A 25055-nucleotide genomic window follows, 5' to 3' on the forward strand; every position below is an offset into this window, starting at 1 on the left:
GAATGCATCTCCTTGAGGTCCGGTCTTTGACTTAGCAAAATATGTGATCCAAGTATGCCCCACTTTCATACCTAACCAAAACTCCACTCAAAAGCCATTAGTGGTAGGATATGAAAAAGAAGGCAAATTTCAAATGCCTTTGGTGAGGTTTCATATACTTTGAGCGATCGAGAGAATCATTCGAGGAACTTACATTTTGTTTTACAAAAATTATAAAACCTCCGGATAGATGGTTAATCAAGGAATGAATGATTGGTGATTCTGTTATAACCGTTCTATCTTGCAACCACCCAAGAACTTGAAAATGTTATACATCCTACAAGGGATCAAGGTAAAGGGTGGATAAAAATACCGACTTATTTGAATTACGGAAGAATACTTTGTTATAAGTATGGCACTTATAAATTATATTTGGTATAGTAGCAACTCTTGATCAACAACCAAGCACTTAGCTATTTGCTCAGGACGAGCAAAGGTTAAGCTTGGAGGATTTGTTGGCGGTCACTAACGATCAAATCCGACCGCCAAATAATGTCCAAAACGGGAGAAATAAACAATCCTTTTACACATGCCTTTACTGTTGACATAGTTCCACTTGTATTGCAAGATTACTATTTTTAGGACTCATATTCAAATACAAGTGGAAAACCAAGCAAAAGGTGCAAAAGCAGAAAGTGTAAAGCAGAAATGCGCAAAGGGAATAATGGAAAAGCCCATCCTAAGGCCAATTCTGGGTCGAGCACCGATGTGGGGAGGATCCAGGCCCACCCAGGAACCAACCACGCAAAGGCGGTCGTGGGGTGGCCCCACCACACCCCTGCCACTGTCGCCTGGGCCCGGTTTCCTCTGGCGGTTGCATGCCGCCATGCTACGTCGGTTTCCGGTGGTTTCCTAATTTACCTGCACCAAACCGACCACACTTCACTATATAAGAAGAGGAGGAGCTCATTCTCAAGACACACATCATTTGGAGCAACACCTCATTACCACATCTTGTACTTTTACTTTCTTAGTAGAATTTGGAGCTAGCAAAGCTATCAAGGAGGGCTTGGCTCCTTGAAAGAAGAGTGACATCTTGGTATGAATAATACTATGAAGAGTTTTTCCATAGTCATGCTCTCATATCATTTATATAGTAGTGCATATGAACTAGAGTATAGTTATCTTGTTATAATCATGATATATGAACTAGCATATAGTTTATGTGTTATGATCTTAACATGTTCAACTTCATACTTAATCATTCATATGGTTTGTATGAGTTGAAGTAGGGTTAAGTGGAGGTGACAGTTCGACGTTCCTTTGGGTTTGCCCATATCCTTTACCTGTCGATCCATAGGGTCAGGGACCCGAGGGGATATGGGTAGTTTCTTTGTACACGGGCGTGGTGCTCGGGTGCACGGAAACCTTCGGATATGACGGTGCCCCACGGTTGAGGGGTAGGCGGCAGGTGGTGACAGCCCTGTCCGTCCTTTGTAACCCCCAATGTTCGGGTACTGTGTAGGAGTTTTAAAGTCTCTTGCGCTTACTGGCAGACCAGTGCTCGGACATCTCCCCGTCCATCTTAAACTTAGTTCTAACTCTAATCATATAACTTATATGATCATTAACTGTTCTTTGCAGGGCTATATTAGAACATGAGGGCTCCACGTAGGAACATTCTTTTATTCTTTGTTTTCCCTTTTATCCTTGAGGTTAGCCCAGATGTGTGTCCACTATCCTTAAAATGCCGTTTTAACCCTGTCATGAACTATTGGTCCACTATGCAAGTATGTAATCTTGTTCATGCTCATGCTAGACTCTTGTACCTCACCCTCCTTTGTGAAAATATAAATAACGATACCCTGAATATTTCCGGGTGAAATGCTACAACGATAGATCCGTGCGCTTGTGGATATTTTCTGTAATCGTTAAGAAGTATCGTAGTTGGTGTTTCTTGGCGGCATCGCTAAGGTTAACTCAATCTTAGTGATGGTGTTAAGAAATACCAATAGGCATTTCTGGCGCCGTTGCCGAGGATGGACTTAAAACCTCCACACTTGGTGATTGTGCTAAGAAATCCCAACATTCACCATGGGAGTGAACGGGTCCAGTTTACTCTTTTTAGGAGTAGAGATTAGCGAAAGGGCTAGAGCCCGGATGTCCAGGCGAACGGCGCATCCAGACACAACTCTTGAGCATCCTCCATCACGTGCGTGAACACAACTCCCACGCCTCCAACATATCACGTGCGCCCGTGGAAAAAGCCACGCCGCCAACAGCTTGCTCGCCCAGCCGCCACACATGCGCGGGGACCACCCGAGTCCACCCCGTTTCATGCGCCCGCATTCACACAACAGTAGCACCAGCAGGCGCACACGGTCATGTGCCCGCATGCACGCATCAGCAGCACCAGCAAGTGGCATGGTGACCCATGCAGTAGCAACAACTTACTTTTGAAACATATGGTACCCCACGGTGACCCACGCAGCAGCAGCACCACGCCATTGCAACATGTGCTCCCCCGAGATCTACTTTTGAAATATCCAAATGAAACAATTGTCATCTAAAACAGATGAAACACTTAAAACATGTGTGTATAGCCATAGCAACATATGCACATCTAGATTTATTTTTGCAACATTCAGATGAAACACTTACAACATAAGTCCGAAACATCTAGAACACTCAAAACTTACGCTTGAAACATACGTGTATAGCCATAGTAACATATGCAACATCCAGATAAAACACTTGAAACATACGTCTGAAACAACTGAAGCACTTGAAACATACGCTTGAAACATCCGTGTATAGCCATAGCAACATATGCAACATCCAGATAAAACACTTGAAAACACCTAAAATACTTAAAACATAGGCTTGCAACATGCATATATTGTCATTGCAACATATGCAACATCCCAAATCCACTTGTGTGTTCAGAGGCTTCTGCTACTGTTTCTCTATGTTGCTGCAGGCTAAAACCTAACACTTGTAATTTCATTGTTTTATGGTAATGAAAATTTGGTTATGCCGCTGTGAAAAAAAAAATTGTGATTCTTTACTGGAGAGATCTTCTGTGCCATTATTCAACAGAACAAGTCTGAAGTAGTTTTGCAGCATTTTGTAACAGTTATCCCTTGTGAGAAAATCAGTTATTCTGGAAAGCTGCTTTATTTCTTGCTGCATATGAAATTTTCTTGTGGTCTTTTGTGAATTTGCAGAAGATGGTTTACTGCCAGAACTGGATGGAAGCCCTGACCTCGCTGCCGGTTGAGATATTAGACCTGGTCCTAGTACCATGTGGACATGCAATTGGCTCTTGTGTATTCCATTTCCTTAAGATTTCTACTTTTATAAGATGTCTGTTTCTATATATACGTGAAGCCATTAAGGTATTCTTTTCTCTTTATCAGCCATTGAATACTTTGATTGTTTGGAAAGTGGTGGAATGTTTTTATTTGCTGCACTAATGCTTGACTAATGGTGATACTTCTGGAGTTAGGTTTTCTAATTTGCTTCATGTTTTGTTTCTAGATGATATAGTGTATGCATATACTCTAGCAGCTATGTGTCACTCTAAAAAGTACAATGAAAAATTGCATGAGTACTTTGGGTCCTAATTAAGTGCCGGTGCAGATTTTGCTCGCTGGCATAAACTTTTGGTATGCTTTACACAGGATTAGTATTAAAGCTGATGGTACTTCTCATGGTGCGACACTAAGGGTGTGTTTGGTTTTTGGAGAAGAGGGATGGGATGGATCCATTCCTGTTTTTTGGGATGGAATGGTTGCATCTTTGCTTTTAGTTAAGGAGATGGGGATATCTCTGCTCTGTGTTTGGTTGGAGGGATGGGGATGCCCATGCCACCCCGTCCTCCTCCATAGTCCACGCTGCCCCGACCGCTGGCACTGAGCTTGCTCGCTCGCCGGGGTCAAGCGAGTTTGCCCACACTGGGGCGTGGCCAAGCTTGTGCCAGGGTCGCTTGTCGAGGTCGCCCACCAGCGCTCCCCCGCGCTGCCTTCTCTTCCGGAGTTGGGCGGAGCGTGGCCGCCAGGCTGCCTTCTCCTTCGGGTCAGGCAGAGTGTGGCTGCTAGGAAGGCAGGCCTACCCAAATGGAAGATGGGAGGAGGAAAAAGAAATTAGGGGAATATTCTCTCCTAGGGACGGTTCGATCATACCTGTCCTCGAACCAAACATCAGGATGACACCCCCAAACCAAACACACCCTCAAGGCTCTGTTGAAACCCTAATAAGTTAAATTCATTGATTATACACTATTTGTGATTGGCATAATTTTGTGTTTTTGTTTTTCTGTAACTCTCTTTCTCTACACAGTACAAACTCATTGCTGCAATTGGCTAACACTAAAAGGAGTAAAGGACATCCTGTTTGCTTTTCAAAGGACACAACTTTAAAGCTCAGTAATCAGGGATTAGCTCACTCTTTAGCTTACCTTGCAAAGAATGCTACTTGTACTTTGCCTTCCTTCTCTTGCTCTCATCCACTTCATTTCTTTGAATGTCCAGTAGAGAGCTTTTGTCATCTGTATCTTGGGGGTACTTTGGACCTCATCCATGTACGATGTTCATAGTTTCTATCAATGGAGTTCCTTTTCAATAAAAAAAAAGGAAAAAAAAAGAAAGGAATCCTGTTTATCTGCAAATTTGCCATGTATCTAAATCGTTTCCTCTTTCTAATGCTATTGTCAGTAGTCATTGTAAAGTTTGTTGAGCAGTTAGCCGAGCTTATGTTTATGCTCCTCATCTCAGGAACAAGCTGCTTGTTCACCGGATTATGTTTGCCATCAGCTGCATGACTGGGAAAGTGAGGAGCTCTTCTTGAATTCTCTCCAGGAACTGAAGGTTTGTGGATTGAGAGGAGCAGGTTGTGATTTGACGTTTGTAAAACGGCTACTGGGATGGGCGGGAGTGCTCAAATCAATTACTATAAACTTTGATCCTAAAGCCACTGTCGATGAGGAGGTTTGTAAGGAACTACTGGGCCTCTCTGGACCAGAGACTTGCATGAAGATTTACCTATATCGCGATGGGGCAAAGGTGATGTATACACCGGTAGGCTAGGGCAGGGGCAGCTTTAAGGGCCGTCTCTTGCTGAGTAGTACTAGTCATATATTGCTGTAGCATAATGTGTGCCTGTGTATCCAACTGCTTGCTTCTATCCTCAATTGTGGTTAGTGACCACAACTGTCCAATCTTATGCTTGTTAAAGAAGGCATAATAGTCATTTTGGTCCCTCAACTATTACTCGAGACTCAGATTCGTCCCTGAACTTTCAAAATGGCCGTTTTAGTCCTCAAACTCTACTTTTAGGCTCAATTTTATCCTAGAACTATGAAGATGATTATTTTAGTCCTCAAACTTTGCATTTTGGGCTCCAACACCACCAGCGATTGGAGATAGAAAAATAATATTCATCCAAAAGCTCTTATGTGGTCATTAATAATTCAAGCGGTTATTTTTAGTGTTACTTTATATTGGTATCATTTATATATATCCGACTAAATGATATTTGTGGGAGCAATTATAGTTGCATCGAACACTACTTATTCTTTAAGAATACATGGATATATTGAAACAATAACAAATCTATAATTTTGATAATTTATGGATGAAATTGTGCCTAAAATATAAAATTTTCTTTTTGAATAGATAAAATTGAGTTGAAAATAAAAGTTTAATGCACTTTGATAGCTTAGGGATGAAATTGAGCTCAAAATATAAAATTTGAGGACTGCAACGATCATCTTCATAGTTGTAGGATGAAATTGAGCCTAAAACTAAAGTTTGAGGACCTAACGGTCGTTTTGAAAGTTTAGGGATGAAAATTAAGCCTCGAGTAATAGTTGAGGGACCAAAATGGCTATTGTGCCTACGAAGAAACAGAACTTCCATATGACATACATTTTGTTTTGTTACTAGAATAATCTGATTCAACTGCTGCATTCACTAATTGCTACTTCCCTGGTGTGCCTTGTGTAGGCTGTGATTGCATTTGCTAATTTAGCCTCGATCTTTAGTTGCACTTAAAGTTGTACTATGTTCACGTTGCGCATTTTCATCTTTTTGGATACAGTACTACTACTAGGGTGTTAGAATTAGAAGATAAATTAATGTCACATGGCAGTATGCCAGTATTATATAAGTAATACAGTATATAATAAGTTATTGCATGCTTGTTTTCTTTCATGCGCAGTATTATATAAGCCAAAGAATATGTCAGTAAAATAGTTAACAATTTGTCTAAAAAGAATAGACAACTTCTCCGATCCATGACCCGTTCTTAACTACATTTTGTCAGGCTACAGTAGAAAACGGACCTTTTGTCTCGGCACCATTTTCGGAGTTACTCCCGGCATTTTTTGAACCCGGGAGTAAAGGAGATTTAATCCCGGCTATACCCTCGAGCCGGGAGTAAAGGTCGCTGCCCAACGCTGCTGGCTCGGCAGACAAACCTTTAGTCCCGGTTAGAGGCTATAACCGGGACTAAAGATCAACATTTAGTCCCGCTAGAGCCACTAACCGGGACTAAATGTTTAGTCCCGGCTGGAGGCTTTAGACAGGAATAAATATTGCTCTTTGTTCCTGGTTATAACCTCTAACCGGGAATAAAGCTTCCGCCAGTAGTTATTAAAAAACAAATAGTTTTAGTTTATTAGTTTCATTTATATTCTTTTCTTAAGTATACTTTGATTTTTAGAGTCTTTTGTTGAAAAAATAGTTTTAGATTTTAGGGGAAAATTATAATTTTCACACATAAGTTTTTAAGTTTTATTTTACCGTATTTCGACGCAAAATTCTAGTGTTTTCAATCTATAATTCACCGTATTTCGTTTCACGCGGCACAAAGAAAAATGTAATAATAAAAATAATTATCAGAAAAACCTAACATCTTGTGTGGGCCCATATTTTGGGGGTAAATGACTGCCAAAAAAATTTCAAGTCATTTCGACATAGGCGGAGTCGACGTGCTTCACAGAGATATATAGAACCTTTCGTCGAACCCTATTTATACACCTAAGTTCTGTGGGATTCTGAGGTCCATGTGCTTTCTAGTGCCGGATTGGTCTCAAACTTTTTCTCAAGACTGCAAATGCCCTGTGTGAACCCACCACCAAGTTCGAGATTTTTCTGAGCTGGATTGGTGCTTTTTGCACTTTAATTGAATTTCCGCGCGAATTCACCGATTAATTATACGTTGAACTGAGTCCACCCCCGAAAAGATCCGGAATGGTGCCAAACTTTGCCAAATGGTCTCTTGTGCCCTAGGAGACAAATATTTGTGGAGGTTGATGCAAAATTATATTGTTTTGAATATGTAATTCGCCGTATTTCGTCTCACGCGGCACAAAGAAAAATGTAATAATAAGAATAATTATCAGAAAAACTTAAGATCTTGTGTGGGGCCATATTTTGGGTGTAAACGACTGCCAAAAAAATTTTAAGCCATTTCGACATAGGCGGAGTCGACGTGCTTCACAGAGGTATATAGAACCTTTCGTCGAACCATATCTATACACCTAGGTTCTCTGGGATTCTGAGGTCCATGTGCTTTCTAGTGCCGGATTGGGCTGAAACTTTTTCTCAAGACTTCAAATGCCTTATGTATAGCCACCACCAAGTTTGAGATTTTTCTGAGGTGGTTTGATACTTTTTTTCACTTTAATTGAATTTCTGCCCGAACTCACCGATTAATTATACATTGAACTGGGTCCACCCCTTAAATGATCCGGAATGGTGCCAAACTTTACCAAATGGTCTATTGTGCCCTAGGAGACAAATATTTGTGGAGGTTGATGCAAAATTATATTGTTTTCAATATGTAATTCACCGTATTTCGTCTCACGCGGCACCAAGAAAAATGTAATAATAAAAATAATTATCAGAAAAATCTAAGATCTTGTGTGGGGCCATATTTTGGGTGTAAATGACTGCCAAAAAAATTTCAAGCCATTTCGACATAGGCAGAGTCGACGTGCTTCACAGAGGTATATAGAACCTTTCGTCGAACCCTATCTATACACCTAGGTTCTCTGGGACTCTGAAGTCTATTTGCTTTCTAGTGCCGGATTGGTCTCAAACTTTTTCTCAAGACTACAAATGCCATGTGTATAGCCACCACCAAGTTTGAGATTTTTCTGAGATGGTTTGGTACTTTTTTAACTTTAATTGAATTTGCGTCCTAACTCACCGATTAATTATACAATGATTAATGAAGAACCTAAAGATTTACGTTACAATTACGTAAAAACTAATTTCCTGTCGAAAACCAATAAATTTAATAATTTCAATTAAAGTCTACATTTTTGCATTAATGAAAATAGTGAGTATTAGTTGCATTATGTTCAACATTTATAATAAAAAACACAATAGTTTAGGTCACATATTTTTTTTGTGTGCAGTAAATGAAAATAAAGTTTATTACTTTTTCTAAAAAAATTTATGCCTAGTATTGAATTTACTGCGCAAATAATAAGACTTAAACATTTAAATACAAAACATATATAAAATAAACTGATCTGCTTAACAGTTGGCGGAAAATGAAAATGTAGCCCACCTTTAGTCCCGGCTCCTGCCACCAGCTGGGACTAAAGGTGGACTGCATTTGGCGGTCCGCCAAAAAATCCTTTAGTCCCGGCTCCTTCCAACAGCAGGGACTAAAGGTCCCCCTTTAGTCCCAGCTGGTGGCAGGAGCCGGGACTAAAGGTGCTTTAGTCCCGGGCGGTGGATGGAGCTAGGACTAAAGGTCCCCCTTTAGTCCCGGCTGGTGGCAGGAGCCGGGGCTAAAGGTGCTTTAGTCCTGGGCGGTGTATGGAGCCAGGACTAAAGGTCCCTCTCCTATAAACCGCCGCCTCCCTTCTCTCTTCCTCCTGATCGATCGTCTTCGTCTTCAGCGCGTCCCCAGAGCTTCGCCGCCGCCGATTCGCCTCCCCGGCCACCCCCGACGCCGCCTTCCTCACCGGAGGGCACCCCGAGGCTCGCCCACCTCGCCGGAGTAGCCCCGACGCCGCGCCCCTCACCGAGGAGCCCCTGACCGCCCCCATGTCTGTGTTTATTATCCTCACTCTATATATATGATGCAGGTTTGAGATGGGAGAGTGCAAAAAGAGAGGGTGTACTGATATTGGTTTCATTGATCCACATATCGTATTCAAAAACCCTAAACCCCATCCAACATGGAAAGCAGAAACGGAGGCCAATATCAAGATGTTCTTAGAGAAGCAACGTGACAAGAAATGTATACTCTTCCCCTACAACTTCAGGTAAGTGTTCATAATGTCGATGATCGTGTATCCATATATATATGTTCACTGTACCTATTAGCTAATTAATGAGTGTTAATGGACATGGCAGTGAACACTGGATATTGATGGAACTCGATCTGGAGAAAGGTCATCTAGGCATCTGGGACTCGATGAGAAAAGAGCAAAAAGAGTTCCAAGAGATGATAGATATTATTCAGAGGTAATTGCAGTCTCACTAGCAAAACTATTCCAGTCTCTCTGCATGTAAATTAATGGTCCAAATATTTTTTATGTTATTTGGTAGCTGTTGGGAAAAGGTCTGTCAGGAACACCGTATGAAACGCGAAGTGCCACTAAAAGTAGTGCTATACAAAGTAAGTACTATATACCTACCTTAGTTCAATTTCCCTATGCTCGGATGATGACGAATCTTTTTCTCGTAAAATGGGTTCTGCTGCAGCCCCGGGGAACCAATCTATGTGGATACTATGTTTGCGAGTTCATGAGAGTGTGCTAAAAAAGAACTAGTCTAGAGGAAAAAAGGGTAAGTATATATATATATATATATATATATATATATATACTCTTCATACAATATTTATATATATATATTCGTGATAGATACAATTTATTTATCATTATTCTTGATACATATATATATACACACTAATATACTTTTTCTTTATCTCATATCTCAAATTGAAGACTCGTTGGTTGAAGGAAAAAACCCTGGACACACACCATCTCAAAGCAATCCAAGAGACAATAGGTGGATTTCTGAATGATCAGGTCTTAACTCCCGGCGGCGAGTTTTACTATGACCCAAATATGTGATGATGAAAGCCAAATTTCATATTGATCCAAAGAACATGTGATGATGAAATATACAATTAATGCAAACTTTACATGTGACGATGAAATGTAATATTATGTTTTAGTTTACTTTTACTTGTGTTGCTTGCGTGCATTGATCGAGCGAAAACTTTACAGTACGCGTGCGTATACGCATATTACTTTGCAGCGAATAATGCGTATTCGAAAACCAAATTAAAACAAAAAAGAATCATCAATTGAAATAAGCAGGAAAAGAAAAAAAAGACCCTTTAATCCCGGTTGGTAATACCAACCGGGAATAAAGGGGCCAGCCCAGGCGCTGGCGTGGCTACCTTTTTAGTCCCTGACTAAAGGTCCACTTCTATTCCTGGCTACTAACCCTTTATTCCCGAACTCCTATTCCCGGCTGCGTAACCAGGAATAAAGGGGGTTGGCAGCCGGAAATAGAAGCCCTTTTTTTACTAGTGCTAGCCACACATTGAGGTGAAATTAGTTGTGTAATGCCGTCGTTATCTACTAACAATTGAGAATGCCGTATGATTTTAAGGCCCTGGTAGATGGGACTACCAGGAGTTCCTCCCATTTTAGTCCCAATTTGCCAAATAGATGGACTAGCAGAGGGACTAAAATGGGTTTGGCCTTGTGGGGTGGCTTTTTGGACTGCTGGCCCAAGTTGACACCCCATGCCCCTCAATAATTGCAGTCCCCAACCAGCCGCGCAGAGCGCTCGCACGCGACCGCAAGCCCGCCTGGCCCGCTCGCCCGTGACCGTGAGCTCACCTCGCCCGCTCGCACGCCCTCGTGCACGCCTCGCCCCGCGCACCCTCACATGGCCCGCTCCGTTCGTCGCCCCGATGCAGGATCTCGGTGGGGCTACTGGATCTCGGCGGCGGTGCTACTGGATCTCGCCGACTAGGGCCGGAGCTCGCCCACACACCAGCAGGCACGATGCTCGGCTGGAGTTTTGGAAAATGCAGGGAAGAGATGCGGGAGCGGCTGATCCAGCATGCGGCGGTTGCTGCAAGGGCGGACCCGGACGGCGGCAGCTGCAAGGGCGGGGGCTGCGTGCCGCGGGGTTGCGTGGCGGTGCTGGTCGGCGGCGGGGATGAGGAGCTAGAGGAGCGGGTGGTGGTGGACGTCTAGAGGAAGAAGAAGGGTATTTTAGTCTTTGTTCAGTAGCTTTAATGCCTTTAGTCCCCTCTAGTCTCTGGAACCAAACAAGTTAGGAGCACTACCGGACACCTTGAGTTTGCCGAGTGTCCGAAACACTCGGCAAAGGCAATAAAACACTCGGCAAATGGTTCGCCGAGTGTAACACTCGGCGAACAGCACTCGCCAAAAACAGTGACGGCAAAGCCAACTTTGCCGAGTGTCTTTTATCGGGCACTCGGCAAAGGCTTTGCCGAGTGCCCGACACTCGGCAAAGAAAAAACCGAAAAAAAACTGAAAAAATAGGAATTTTTACCAAAAAAAATGAAATTTTTTTTATCGATGGAGGCCCCCACCAGCCAGCGCCCACCCATCTACGACATTTTTCGCGTGAATTTCATGGCTACGCGGCCGACGCGATTCGAACCTGAGACCTCCCGCTATGCACGTACCTCATCTACCACTACACCACACTCTCACTTGTGGCTGGATTCCGTTTTAGTTCCCAATATATTATACTAAACCGAGTGCAAATTGCATGTTTGAGGCCCTAAACGAATTCAAATAAAAAAGTTGTAAACTACAAAGTTTCATAACTTTTTGAGATCTACACTTTTAGTTTAGGAAGTTTTTCCATCCGAGGTCGTTTACAAAATTTGAATTTTAAAATTTCGAAATTCAAACACAGTTTTGCATGACAAGATGTTTTCAAATCAAAAAGTTGTAAACTACAAAGTTTCAAAACTTTTCGAGATCTACACTTTTAGTTTAGGAAGTTTTTCCATCCGAGGTCGTTTACAAAATTTGAATTTTAAAATTTTAAAATTCAAACACAGTTTTGCATGACAAGATGTTTTCAAACCAAAAAGTTGTCAACTACAATGTTTCATAACTTTTCGAGATCTACAGAGTTTATTTTGGTTGTTTTTTCATCCGAGGTCGTTTGAAAAGTTCGAATTTTAAAATTTTGAAATTCAAACGCAGTTTTGCATGACAAGATGTTTTCAAATCAAAAAGTTGCCAATTACAAAGTTTCATAACTTTTCGAGATCTACAAAGTTTATTTTGGTTGTTTGGTCATCTGTTCATCCGACATGGGCGTTCTAACACTGTTCACAAATCTTATATATCTCTCTTGTAGTTTCATAAACTACAAGAGAGATATGTTAGATTTGTGAACAAATTTATTTTCACTTTGTCGTATGAAGAAAAGACCAAAACAAATATTGTACATCTTGATGAGTTATACAACTTTATAGTTGAAAACTTTTTCATTTAAATTAATTTACTGCTTCAAAATGTGCTTTGAAATTTTCTTTGCCGAGTATCAAAAAAATAACACTCGGCAAAGAACCTCTTTGCCGAGTGTCAAAAAAAAACACTCGGCAAAGAAGCTCTTTGCCGAGTGTCAAAAAAAACACTCGGCAAAGAGACTCTTTGCCGAGTGTTAAAAAAACACTCGGCAAAGATCCTCTTTGCCGAGTGTCAAAAAAAAACACTCGGCAAAGGCGTCTTTGCCGAGTGCCCGAAAAAGAACACTCGGCAAAGCACCAGACACTAGGCAACTTAGGCGTTTCCGGTAGTGGAGACTAAAGTTTAGTCCCTGTTTTAGTCTCTAGTCCTTTGACTAAAGAACCAAACAGGGTCTAAGTGTCACGTCATGCTTTATCATATTTGGTTTTGAACAATAATCAGTAACAATGGTGGAGTCTTTACCAAAGATAATAATAATAACGGCATTGTCTTTCTGATTCGGTCAAAAATAGATTTTGCTATATAATATAAATTGATGCCACTTTTCAACTAACTAGAGGCAACTAAGGGAATCGCTAAATTTCATTAGCCTGAAAACACCGATTCTTTCAGGCGATGGTTTGTAGCCGTCCGACCTAGATCCTAGGGCTGAGACATCCTCTTCAACCTCCATCTCTCTATCATCTTCAACCTCCGTCTCTCTCTCTCTCTCTCTCTCTCTCTCCAAGCTGCAGGCCATGGCTGACGCTCCTGCTCTCGCTGGCATGCCCTGACCTCGGTAGCCTCCTAGCCGTCGTGTTCGGCACCGCTGACCTCAGCTTCTTCTTCCCCAAGCCCAATGCGTCGCCGCCTACCGCCCCACCGCGGCACAGTAGGGTCTCATTGGAACTCCTCGACCGCGGCCGTAGAGCTCTGGCGAGACTCTACCGTGCTCGCGGCGGCCTCCTTCCTCTCCCCTCCTGCCTCCGCCATGCATCATCACCCCCGCCTCCACCTGACCCAGCCGCCTCCACCGCCGCAGGGCTCCTAAGCCGCACTGCCACTGTCCCCACCGCCTGGCCGGCCTTCCTCCCCTGAACCCTCCTTTTTCTAAGGTCGCCAGAGTTAGGGAGGAAGAGAGGGAGAGAAAGAGAAGAAGGTCACCAGAGTTGCGGAAGATGCTGGGCGGGTGCTGGCGTCACGCGGGCGTGAGCATAGGCGCCGCCTCCTGAAGTCTTGAGAGATTTCAGTCGACTAAAATGTAGGAAATGTGGGCAACTAGACATGTCATGTTGCCATTGACTATGTTTTTCTCTTTCTAACAACATGTTTTCGTTGTACTCCTTTGCCCACCATTTTGCGAGTGTTTTATTGATCAAGCTAAGCACCAACGTCCAACACTATGTAGACAAAGTCGCATTTTTTTTCTTAAAAAGAATCTAGGAATTGCGAGTGTTTAGCAATTTAGCAATCCACACCGCTTCCCAGCTGAGCTAAGCTAGTACACCGTACACGTTCTACAACCAGCCCGTTGTTTGTGGAAAAAATAACGGACGATTAACAGACACGAGACGACCCAGCTCAAGCTTTGCAGCCCATTCATTCAGGCTCCAGGCCCACTCTAAAAACTAAATCTACCCTATACCATGCCCCCTCTCGACTCAGTTTCCTGTACCAGCAACAGTCCTTCCACCACCGCCCTCCGATCGTTCTGCCCCTCCACGCCTTCACGTCCGGTACCGTCCACGCGTCCACAGTTCTGGAATGAACGACGCGGCAGCCCGTCCTCCCCATCCCTTCCGCCTTCTCTCCCACGGAGGAAAAAAAAACGCCCTCGCCATCCCTTCCCCCTCCGTCTCCTCGGTCCTCACCTTCCGCGCCGCCGCTCGCCGCCGCCGCTCGCGCTCCGTCCGCCCTTCCCGCGTCGCCCTCCCTTCCCCATGGCGTCCTTCGTACCCACGTCGCCCTCCCTGCCGCGACGCCGCTGCGCGTCCATGGGACGGCGCACCGGCCCGAGCCGCCCCCGGATCGGCCGGCGCAGCCGCACGAGCAAGCCCTGGCGGCGGCCGCCTCCCGCCTTCACCTCTCTCCTTCCCCCTCCTCACGCACGTGGATGCTCGCGCTGATCTGCGCCGCTTCTTCGACCTGCTCTACGGATGCCCGGCCTCACCCCGACCGTCGTGCTTTACGGCTGCTCGGCCTCGCGTATGCCGCCGACGTGACAGTCCCTACGACTGTGTTCTTGGTCCGATCTGATACTTGCTTGGTCGATTTGATATACCCATATTTTGATTTCAGCGATGTCTACTGTATTTTTGGGTGCCAGGTTCAGCAGCTCATTTGGTTGTAGCATGTACCTAACAAGCATAAACACATGGTAAGTTTGCCATCCTCTTCCTCTGCCTAACAATTGTTCTTGCATTCATGACTGAACCCGCTTCCCATCTATCTGTTGCAGATTAATGTCCATGTACTGCGGTTTCGCCCAAGATTAGTGGTACGAATATTTGAGAAAATTTCTTTAATTAGCGATGTTCCATGCTTTTGTTCCTATGTATATTTCCTGCTAAGACATTGCAGTGGACCCATCTTAGTTTACCAAATGATTGCATCGAAGTATGTGTTCCATGTCCTCAAATAAAAGGGCAGAGGTTACTGATGCTAATTGATTCTGAACTTCCTCTAAGCTCTTATCTTCACTATCCAGGAGATTGTTGTGTCTGCAAAGTAGGTTATTCGAAATTGGACATGCTATAGATTTAATAGTCCCATTTAGTAATACAGTATTGGTCTTCCTTCATTCTTCCTCAGGTCATTTTTTACTTCTAATTTTCTGTTTATGATTTATTTTGCCTGCCTCCTGTTATATGAAAAGGTGCATTCACCTGCACCTACTACTACCTCATAAGCATATACTGCTGCTAATTTCTCAAAGACCAGCTACTGTATTTTGCTACTGCCTCTTTTACGTTGTCGATTATCCCTTCATTCCTTTAAACAAAAGGTTGCTTCACATAAACAATTTGGAATTTTACCTGTACCCAGCACCTTTGAATTTTATGTTGTCGATTATCCCTTCATTCCTTTAAACAAAAGGTTGCTTCACATAAACAATTTGGAATTTTACCTGTACCCAGCACCTTTGAATGTTGGGTATCCTTTTCCATTTTTTTCATGTGCTCCTTTCTTTAACTCACATTTATTCGTACTTATTTCCACTAATATGGATCTCAAAATAGTGTAGTAGCAAGAATATAATATTTGAGTCCGTCCGAATTACACGATGGCTGTTCGCACAGGTAATAGTAATGAATAGCAATTCTATGCATAAAAATAATTGTGTTTATTTTTCCTGGTATCTTATCTTTATATTTGTATGGCAATGCTATGGTCAGGCTTTCTGTTAGAAGCCTTCGCCTTGACTACTTAGGCAACTAAGGTTGATTGGATTAATGACCATCCATGTCGTGCATTTTAACACTGCTTCAAGGGAAATGCTCCTGGGCTAAAATACCGACTGATTTGCTTGCTTCATCTTTGGAGAGTTGAGTCAATTTAGGTTTCGGACATATTGTGGAGTTGGCATCTAAAGTTACAATGATCCCAGTTTGCTTGGGACTAAAAGGCTTTGTTGTTGTATGCATGCAGCCAAAATTCCTGCAGCAAGACAGTTGCTTCACATTTTTGTCTCATAGGGTTGATGCTGTGGTAAGGTCTCCTCTATTTATTACATGCATGTTTAATCTGAATCATTGGCTAACACTCCTGAGTATACGCTTTTTGGATGGCATCTCTTCTTAATGCTTCCTTCGAGATCACCGGAATTGTTCAGTGACCTGCTATCCTGCGTCTATGGATTAGTTGTATTGGTCAGTTTGCTTATTTCCCCTTTCTTTGGTTTCACTATGGATTTTTGAATTATGACTCCTTCGGTGCTGTGAGCTGCTACTTATATTTTACATTGATCACGAAACTGCTTACCTCAATGGAGGCTATAGTTCTGATTCGCGTGCCGCATAAACTTACGAGCTTCACGATTGAAGACTCTTCTCACTTGAGTAATTGTTCCTTCTGAAACCATCCTATGTGTCTCAGTGAGTTCTGCAATGTTAATATTTGTGGTTCAGAATTACTCACATAATTTTAGAAAACAAATGCGTAGCCCACGCACCTCCTGGAAGGAAAACTAGAAAATCAAATAAATTGTGGTCGGATTCAGAGGTCTAGAGGGGTCAGAATTTTATCTAACTCCCATCCTCACCCCTAGAAAATTCAGCTTTGTTTCATAGTTACTACATGGTGGTTACTACAACATGCACGAATTTTGTTATTAGAAAGTCTAATCTTCCTACTAATCTGCTTCATAGATGTTATAGTATCTGCTAAACAACAATCGCTTAAGAAATATTTAGAATGTTGATAGTTCTATTACATTAAATTTATTAGGCATGATAACATCTTTTCTGTATGAAGCACTTTAATTGGGATGGCATATTTCAGAGGAAAGATGGACTTCAGTGATTGTCGAATAAAAGTGCTACAGTAGATACTTATGCACAGTGAACTGTGTCCCAAACATATCTTCGGTTAGTCGATTAACTGTCCTACTGTTATTGATCTACTCTGCAGAAAAGGTAGTGCGGACAAACTAATGGTGTTCTTAGATGTATGGAGCAATGGGATGCCATACCAAAAACTGGTGCTGCAATTGTGTTCAGCCCTTGACAAAGGTGAAATTATTTGTCCTCACTATTTATTAGTTTACATCTTTGGAAATAATCTGAACTTTGCAATATGTGGATTACTCTATGAAAGAAAACCCCCAATCACGCGCTGTCCCTGAATTGCTAATGCCTCATCATGTAACCCTTTTTCCTTTTAATGTGATATATGTGATTCAAGACTTCATTTCAGCATGTGTAAACAATTTGTGATCTTATACACTCGAAGCTCTTTATGCACTGCAATTTCTCAGTATAGTTCAAATTGAAGCATAGCCAGACCACCACAATACCACTTCCAAACTAAAGATAGGCGTTCGCTTAATGCTTCTATGCAATATGAACCCACCTAAAGGTCTATTCAATGACACAACTCTCATAGTCACTCAGTTAACTCATTATATCTGTTGACCACTATGATAGCTTTCCTTTTTTTCCTGCAGATCTTTCTTCGACAAGCAAAGAGTGGTGCTGCCCATGTTGCATATAATCATAGTGCGCTTTGAACTCTGATGTTTCATCTACTTCAAACAGAAAGAATAGGGCTTAGGTTGTACCTATAGATAATCAGCATATTCGCTTGTTGGTTTCAGCTAGGGCTTATCAGCCAGCCAACAGTGTTTTCCTCTCACAACAAACCAGCACCAGCCGGGCTTATCAGCCTAAAAAACAACCAGCGAACAGGCCGAATATGTTTATAGGTGATTTCGACGTTTTGAAATTGACATTTAAACGACAGGCTCCCCACAACAATTGATTTCTATTTTTGTAATCTACTTTCAGAATTTCTTAATATTTCAATTACAGAATATATATTTATGTGTTTGTTGTTCTGCTGCTCCTTTGAGATGATAACAATGAATGAATTTGTCGATTCTTCCAAGATTACCTGTTATTTATGCCTAGCACCCGCGGCATTTGCCAGGGTTCCTGCTAGTTTACATGAAGCCCAAACTCATTTGCTCATTTGTCCACACTCCACCGAGAGCTCATTTGCTTGCTCCAGCCGCAGCCAGCCTCTTGGCTCCACGGACACCGAGCTGACGAGCTCAAGTTCGGGCGGCTCCTAGGGTTCAGAAATCCCCCAAATCCCCATTCGAATCAAATTCGATCTTCAGCCTCGGCACCGCCCTGCGCCGGTGCCCTTGACCGCGTCCATCTCCGGTGTCTGGTGAGCCCCTCTTTTCCTCCCCATTGCTGCATTTTCCCCCTCGCATCCCCTCACACCTCCATCTCGCTCGGTCCCCGCTTTTCACACAGATTGCTCTCGGAGGGAGGCATGGAGGTGAGCTGCTCCAAGATGAGCGCCGGCGCGGTGCCTGTCCTCCCTGACGATCCCCTGGTGGAGATCCTCTCCCGCGTCCCTGCCAAGTCCGTCTGTCGCTTCAAGTGCATCTCCAAGGCCTGGTGCGACCTCATCGCCGACCCTGACAACCGTAAGAAGCTCCGCCAACCCATGCAAGGACTGTTCGTCCAGACGTCCGAGGTCTCCGACTCCGAGGTTGACAATGGCCGTATCAGTTTCAGTTACAGTTTCACCGACCTCACAGTGAGATCCATGCCTCTGGACATCGACACTTGCTTCTCCTTCCTGACAGAAATGACTGGGATCGCGGCCTTCTTGTTGCATTCCTGCAACGGGCTTATCCTTTTCAGGCAGCATCAGGAGTCGTCTGAAGGCTACATCGTGTGCAACCCGACCACAAGGCAATGGTCAGCCACTCAGCCGTGCCTGCTTGTGGCTCTTGTGAAGGAATAATCCACACCTATTTGGCTTTCGATCCGGCCGTATCCTCTCACTTTCACTTGGTCCAGTTCCAGATGCCTGATGTGCATTTCCCGATGCCTTATATGCACGAGGATGTAGTGTTGTTGCATGTTTACTCGTCTGAAACTGGGACCTGGAGTCAAAACCAAATTGATGAACAAAAAGAGCAAGGACAATTGGAAGGGTGGCATCATCAGTTTACACTAGATGCTGTCTATCAGTGCGCCTTTTTTAATAGCTTCCTACATTTGATAGTTTGGGGCTCAGATGGAAAGAACATACTTGCTGTAGATGTACAAGGGAAGACAAGAAGGATGATCACTATGCCAGGTATGGCTGATGAGAGCCAAAGGCACAGCATTACATGTTATTTGGGTCAATCCCAAGGGCACCTACATTGCGTGACTAGATTCTGCTGATAAAAATAACGACAAACTATCCACATGGGTTCTTCAGGATTATGATACACAGGAATGGGTGTTGAAGAGCACTGTGAACTCTTTGGATGTCTTTGGAGAAACAAGAGTCACTCCAGAGTATCAAGAGGTAGACATTCATCAAGATTGTAATGTGCTTTTCTTTTTTCAGCAGTTGACCTGTGAGCTGATAGCATACAACATGGACCGTAAGGAAGTGAGTGTTATTGCCATTTTCAAAGATTACAAATGCCGGGGCGATTTTGCTTGTTATGTTCCCAATTTCTCATAATCACCGGCTCTCACAAATAAGCACTGAAAGTGTGTGCTCTAAGTATGAGCTAGCAGGTTGGTTAAATTCCAGTTGACTCAGGTGAAATGTTCTGCTTGTGCTTGGATGTATGCCTTCTTAATTAGTACTGCAAGCCTGTTGAGACTTCGGATGTATGCCTACTTAATTAGTGCTCATGCTTGGATGTATGCCTTCTCATGCTTTTGATCTAATTAGTACTGCAAGCCTGTTGAGACAATTATGTAGTGTACCTTTATGGATGCTAGTTATTATATAATGAATGTTGTTGCACAAGTTGAACAATTTCGATCTTTGGTGATAAGTTTTATGATTAGCATGTTCTTTTGTGGCTGTATTAATGAGCAATTATTTACTGTGAATTTAGTTTGCTTGGTCGTGTGTTTATTTATGTCAATCAAATAAAAATTATCCTCCATATTTCGCTAATGTTGCATGTATGGAACGGTGTCAAACTGAAGCCTTCTGGTTACATCAAAAATTTTGAACTATAAGTCTTATTTGTGCTACAGAAAAAAACAGATGTGCTGGAGCCTGAGGAAACTTATATAGTTTCAAATGGTAATGTGTGCAATTAATTGCCACATCTCATCTTCCTAATAGAACATCAGTTGTAGTGTTGCTAGAGGCATTCGCAAGGAACAGTGATCCAACCTGATCTGCCTGGAAGAATTGTATACTGGCTGTCAGGTCCAAAAGTTAGTTCTCTCCAAGAGAAGTACAATGTTGGACCAACCTGATGCCGAGAGACAGCTATTTGCTTATTTCTACATTTCATGAACCCTGAGGAAAACTGTATTAACAGTTAGCTATAGTCAATTGTTTTCTTTGCATCAATCAATAGTTGAGTTTGTGCTTTCATGACAACTTATGGCATGTTCTTTTTTCATGTGGCATTCACATTTAAATCTGTATACTGAAGTAATTCTGAAACATGTCCCGTGTCAGGAGCTGTCAGCTCCTTGCTGAAACCTTTAAATTGACTGCAATTGGTTGCTTGTTCTTCCTTGGAAAATACAGTTGGATCGTTATCCATCCGAGGGAAAGTAACATAACCTCCTGCTGTTTTTTTTTCCAAACAAAAAGTAACAGCATATATGCAAGGGATTCTTGTGAGAGAATTCATGTAACCCAGAGACGTATGAAAAATCTTGACTCGTTGCAGTAGAACATGTAATTTGTGTTGAGGTCAAAATCAGTTTCAGTATGCTGTGGTTATAGATGTTGCAGTGTGGTTTCAGACAATTCTGTTGTGTTTTCTTCCCTTGATTTTTCCCTTCACAGGTTTAGAAACCACTGAAAATTAATTGAGGTGCAACCTGCTCCAACTGTTGGCTGGAAATTGATTTATGTAACAGGTGTGACATCTGTCGAGCAAAATTACATGAATGCATCACAAACTCATGAATTAGCTGTTAATTATGCAGGTACTATATGATATGATATTGCTTTTATTTACAAGATATTCCCGAGGTCATTAGGTTTTCAATGTTGTACTGACAGTTAGACTAACTTATCATTGTTGTGCTCTGCATAATTTACGCGGTTTCCTTATTCATAGAGATGATTTATGCTGCCTTCCATGCTTCGTAAACAGACGCTGCTGCTAGTTAATTCAACAATTGAATCATCCTATCTGATCATACGTTAGGCATTCTAGGTGCATTAAGAAACAGAAAAAAAAAAAACTAACCTAACACTCATGAAAAGTCATGTCCCAATTGCTTGGCTGGTTTCAGTCTCGGAAGGACGTGTAGCTTCTGTTGCTGAAGTTGCTTCAGAAGCTTCTCCTGACTTTCTTCTGGCTTCCTACTTTCACGTGCCAGACTGTCTTCTGTGGAAGCCTCTTTGACTTGCATACACACCATTCTCAAAATTGGCTTCCTCAATTTCAGAATCTCTTGGCTTCCTAGTTGATTGTGGATCCCAGAAAACTGTCCTAATTGAAGAACTGCCATTAGCGGCAGAAAGCCCTGCATCTAACTTTGTTTTAACAGAAACTGCCAGAGTCATTGCGTGATCACTAATCACAGTATCACTGGGTGGACAGTGAACAAGATTTGCCAATGCCTTGTAATAGTGGAACAGGGCCAACGATGGCAGTGACAAATCCCCTGTCCCGGCAGACATTTGCTGACTTCATTGCATGTTTGCAAGGTTACCCTTCCTTGATCAGCTACAATCGCACAACGCAAACTCAGAACCTGGAGTCAGTACGGCATTGAACTTGTTGCACTAAAAAAGGATTCTAACTAAAAAGAATAAAATTGGTAGTCCATAAGTGCGGCAAAGAAACGATTCTCTGCAGAGCACCCTTTTTCGGTTTCTAACTTCGCTGAAGATGCACGATACAGAATCTTTTCCGGATCAAGGTGCCACAACATCAATTGGAGCCGTTTCTAGTGATTCATGTGAGAATCACATCCAATTCTCACGACCAAACAAGGCCTAATTTAAACATTAACATCCTTTTGAGGTTAGCATCATTGGCCTCTCTCACTTAAAGCTCTACCACCAATCTTGAGCTCTAGGAACCGACATGTTTGGAACGCAGGAAGTTCACAGGAATTATACAGAAGCTTCATAACAATCATTTTGATTTTTTTGGGGAAAAAAACTAGGAAAAAAATCTCCGTTCTAAACGGGGCCTAAGCATGTGTTTGATTAAGGGGGTTGAAGTGGACTAGGGTGGGTTGGACCCAGTTTTGAGAGTGTTTGGTTTAGGGACTAAGAGTCTGGGCTCATCCCCTAAAGGGAACATTCTCCGTAGATGTGGGTCAGGCCGATTCCTCCAAATCGAGCGGAAAAGGGCAACCCACTTCGCACGAGCGAGCAAAGCACCGGCAAGCACAGGGGATGCGCGGCCGAGCTAGGAGCCACGACAGGAGGAGCAGGCGGCACTGGACGAGAGGAGTAGGGGGCCGCGGTGGAAGCCGCACCGGCGTAGGCGAGCAGAGGGTGCGGGGCAGGCGCAGGTGAGCAGAGGGTGAGGGGTCCCTAAAACAACCATTTTGCTTGTACTTAGTACATGAACTGATTCATTATGCTGAGTTAGTGAATAGTACGGGCCGAAAATTCCGTTGGCAAGTTTGAATTCACAATTTGACATTATTACTTTTGTGTTTTGATCCTTGTACGAGATTACAACAACAACAACAATAACAAAGCATTTTAAGTCCCAAACAAGTTGTGGTAGGCTAGAGTTGAAAGCTAGTAGAAGCAATCAATGTTCAGGCACGTGAATAGCTGTTTTCCAAGCACTCTTATCTAAGGCTAAGTCTTTGGGTATATTCCATCCTTTCAAGTCTCCTTTTATTGCCTCTACCCAAGTCAACTTCTGTCGGTGCAGAATGTGACCAACTAGTGAGTATTTGTAGTTTTGTTGTACGTTGCGATCGGAGGTGGCCTAGCACTCAATGACACATGATTTATACTGGTTCGAGCAACGTGCCCTATGTCCAGTCGGGGTCGGTTGGTGACTTTATTCCCGAGCCCATGTGCTCAAAGTCTGCAGTAGGGTTACAAACAAGAGAGAGAAAGATGGGGTGTACAAGAGGTCCGGTCGGCTCCGACCAGAAGGGCCGAGAGAGACAGGAACTTCGCTATGAGCTAAGTGTTCAAGCGGAGGCTTGAGGTCTGAACCTAGCGATTCTGTGGTTGTGAGCTATCGATCTAAGGAACTCTGATCTACCGGAAATCCCCTTCCGTTGGAGGGAGCGCATCCCCTTTTATAGATGAAGGGGATGGCTTTATAGGTGAGAGGGTACGGATGTTTTTTAAGCCTTGTTGCCCACGCTGATGAGGATTGGATAATGGTAGGCGCCCACAACACTGTTGATGTCGCTGTAGAATGTCAGATGCACACGGGAGGTCGTGCTATCTTCTTTAGGAAGGATGGACATCGGTACCTGTAAATACTGTTCGATGCCTAGAGGCATTGTCGATGGGGAACCCTACGGGCCCCCCATAGACCATACTGCAGGGAGGTAGGCCTTGGTAACAAGGCCTACAGCCCAATCGCCAAGAAGAACGCGGAGCAAAGCAACGTGCAAAACCGAAACTCCAACTCAAACTATACAAGGAAAGGCGCCTGAAGCGTAGCTTAGGACTCTGACCTTGTATCCAAATAGGACACAAACAACGCCTCTCAGCGCCTGGACTATAAAGGGCTAGTGAGGGTACCTATTGTAAGAAGAGAACGCATACCCGATACTCAAAGCAATACAACGCAAACAGGCTAACGCCAAAACTGGACGTAAGGTTATTACTCGACCAAGTCGAGGGCCTGAACCAGTATAAATCGTGAGTCTCTTTACGTAACCGCCGAATTCCGCTATTCGCCGAAGCCTGAACAACTGTCCTGGGTACCCCCATGGCAGGCTATCGGTGGTAAAACATCGACAGCTGGCGCGCCAGGTAGGGGCTTTCGATGATTTTTTTCTCGAGAGTTCTGCGGACCTCAACCTCAAGATGACCTTTTCGGCGGGAACAACCTTTGTCTTCGGATCCTGGATCTGCAAGGCTGACGGCGACGGCAAGCTTCGTACCCATCTTCGAGAAGAAAAAGAATTCGATGACGAAGTTCAATACAAACTCACCGAGAAGATGATGAAACTCTCAACTTCGGATACAACTCGGAATAAGGAAGAAAGCGGATACGAAACCGACTCTGAAAAAGAGATACAACCCGACTCCAAGACAATCTTCACGGCACAAGAGCCAAGCCTAATTGGACTCGGAGACACAACAACGATCGCGAAGGGATACGACCCGTACAACTCAAAGAAGAACTTGGGAACTTACGGACTGCGCAACGCGGCATCAGTCTATCAACACTTTACCCAAAACAAGATGAACTCAGCAAGAAGAATACTCCTGGAGGGAGCACAAGAAGGGATGATCATGACAGTGACCCCGAAAGATTGTGTGGTGCATTGGCTAGGTTATTTCACCTCAAGCAAAGTCTAGACTGGCACACGCGTTGAAGAACTACCTTATCAAGAGGGAAAAGAACTCGGATCTAGTTCAGAAGCTACAGACAGCTCAACCAAACGAAGGATGGAATACCGTACAAGAAGAGCTCGGAAGAGGTATACTGTATACATGGCGGAGCAGTTAGAACAACCTTTGGAACCACCACAGATACCAGATATAAAATCTTCAGACGAATCAGAAGGCAACATCTCGCCAGATGAGAAAAGCGACATCAACGAAAATGATGAGCAAAGACTAGCAAGGCTAAAGAAGAACAAATTGAAAGCTGGAAGGAGGAACCGGGCTAAACAAAGGAAGCAAGTCTGGAATAAATACAAAGCGGAGCTAACAGAATACAACAGAAAGAAGGCGAAAAAAGAAGCCACAAAAAATACAAAAAGGG

The 25055-nt window shown here is 43.2% G+C and overlaps 1 pseudogene; it reads left to right on the forward strand.

Moving 5' to 3' along the window:
* Positions 1-14215: 14215 nt before the first annotated feature.
* LOC136541535 (putative F-box protein At1g19160) lies at positions 14216-19989 on the forward strand (annotated as a pseudogene).
* The last annotated feature ends 5066 nt before the right edge of the window (positions 19990-25055 follow it).

The sequence above is a fragment of the Miscanthus floridulus genome, chromosome 3, assembly GCF_019320115.1.
Source record: "Miscanthus floridulus cultivar M001 chromosome 3, ASM1932011v1, whole genome shotgun sequence".
Taxonomy (NCBI): domain Eukaryota; kingdom Viridiplantae; phylum Streptophyta; class Magnoliopsida; order Poales; family Poaceae; genus Miscanthus; species Miscanthus floridulus.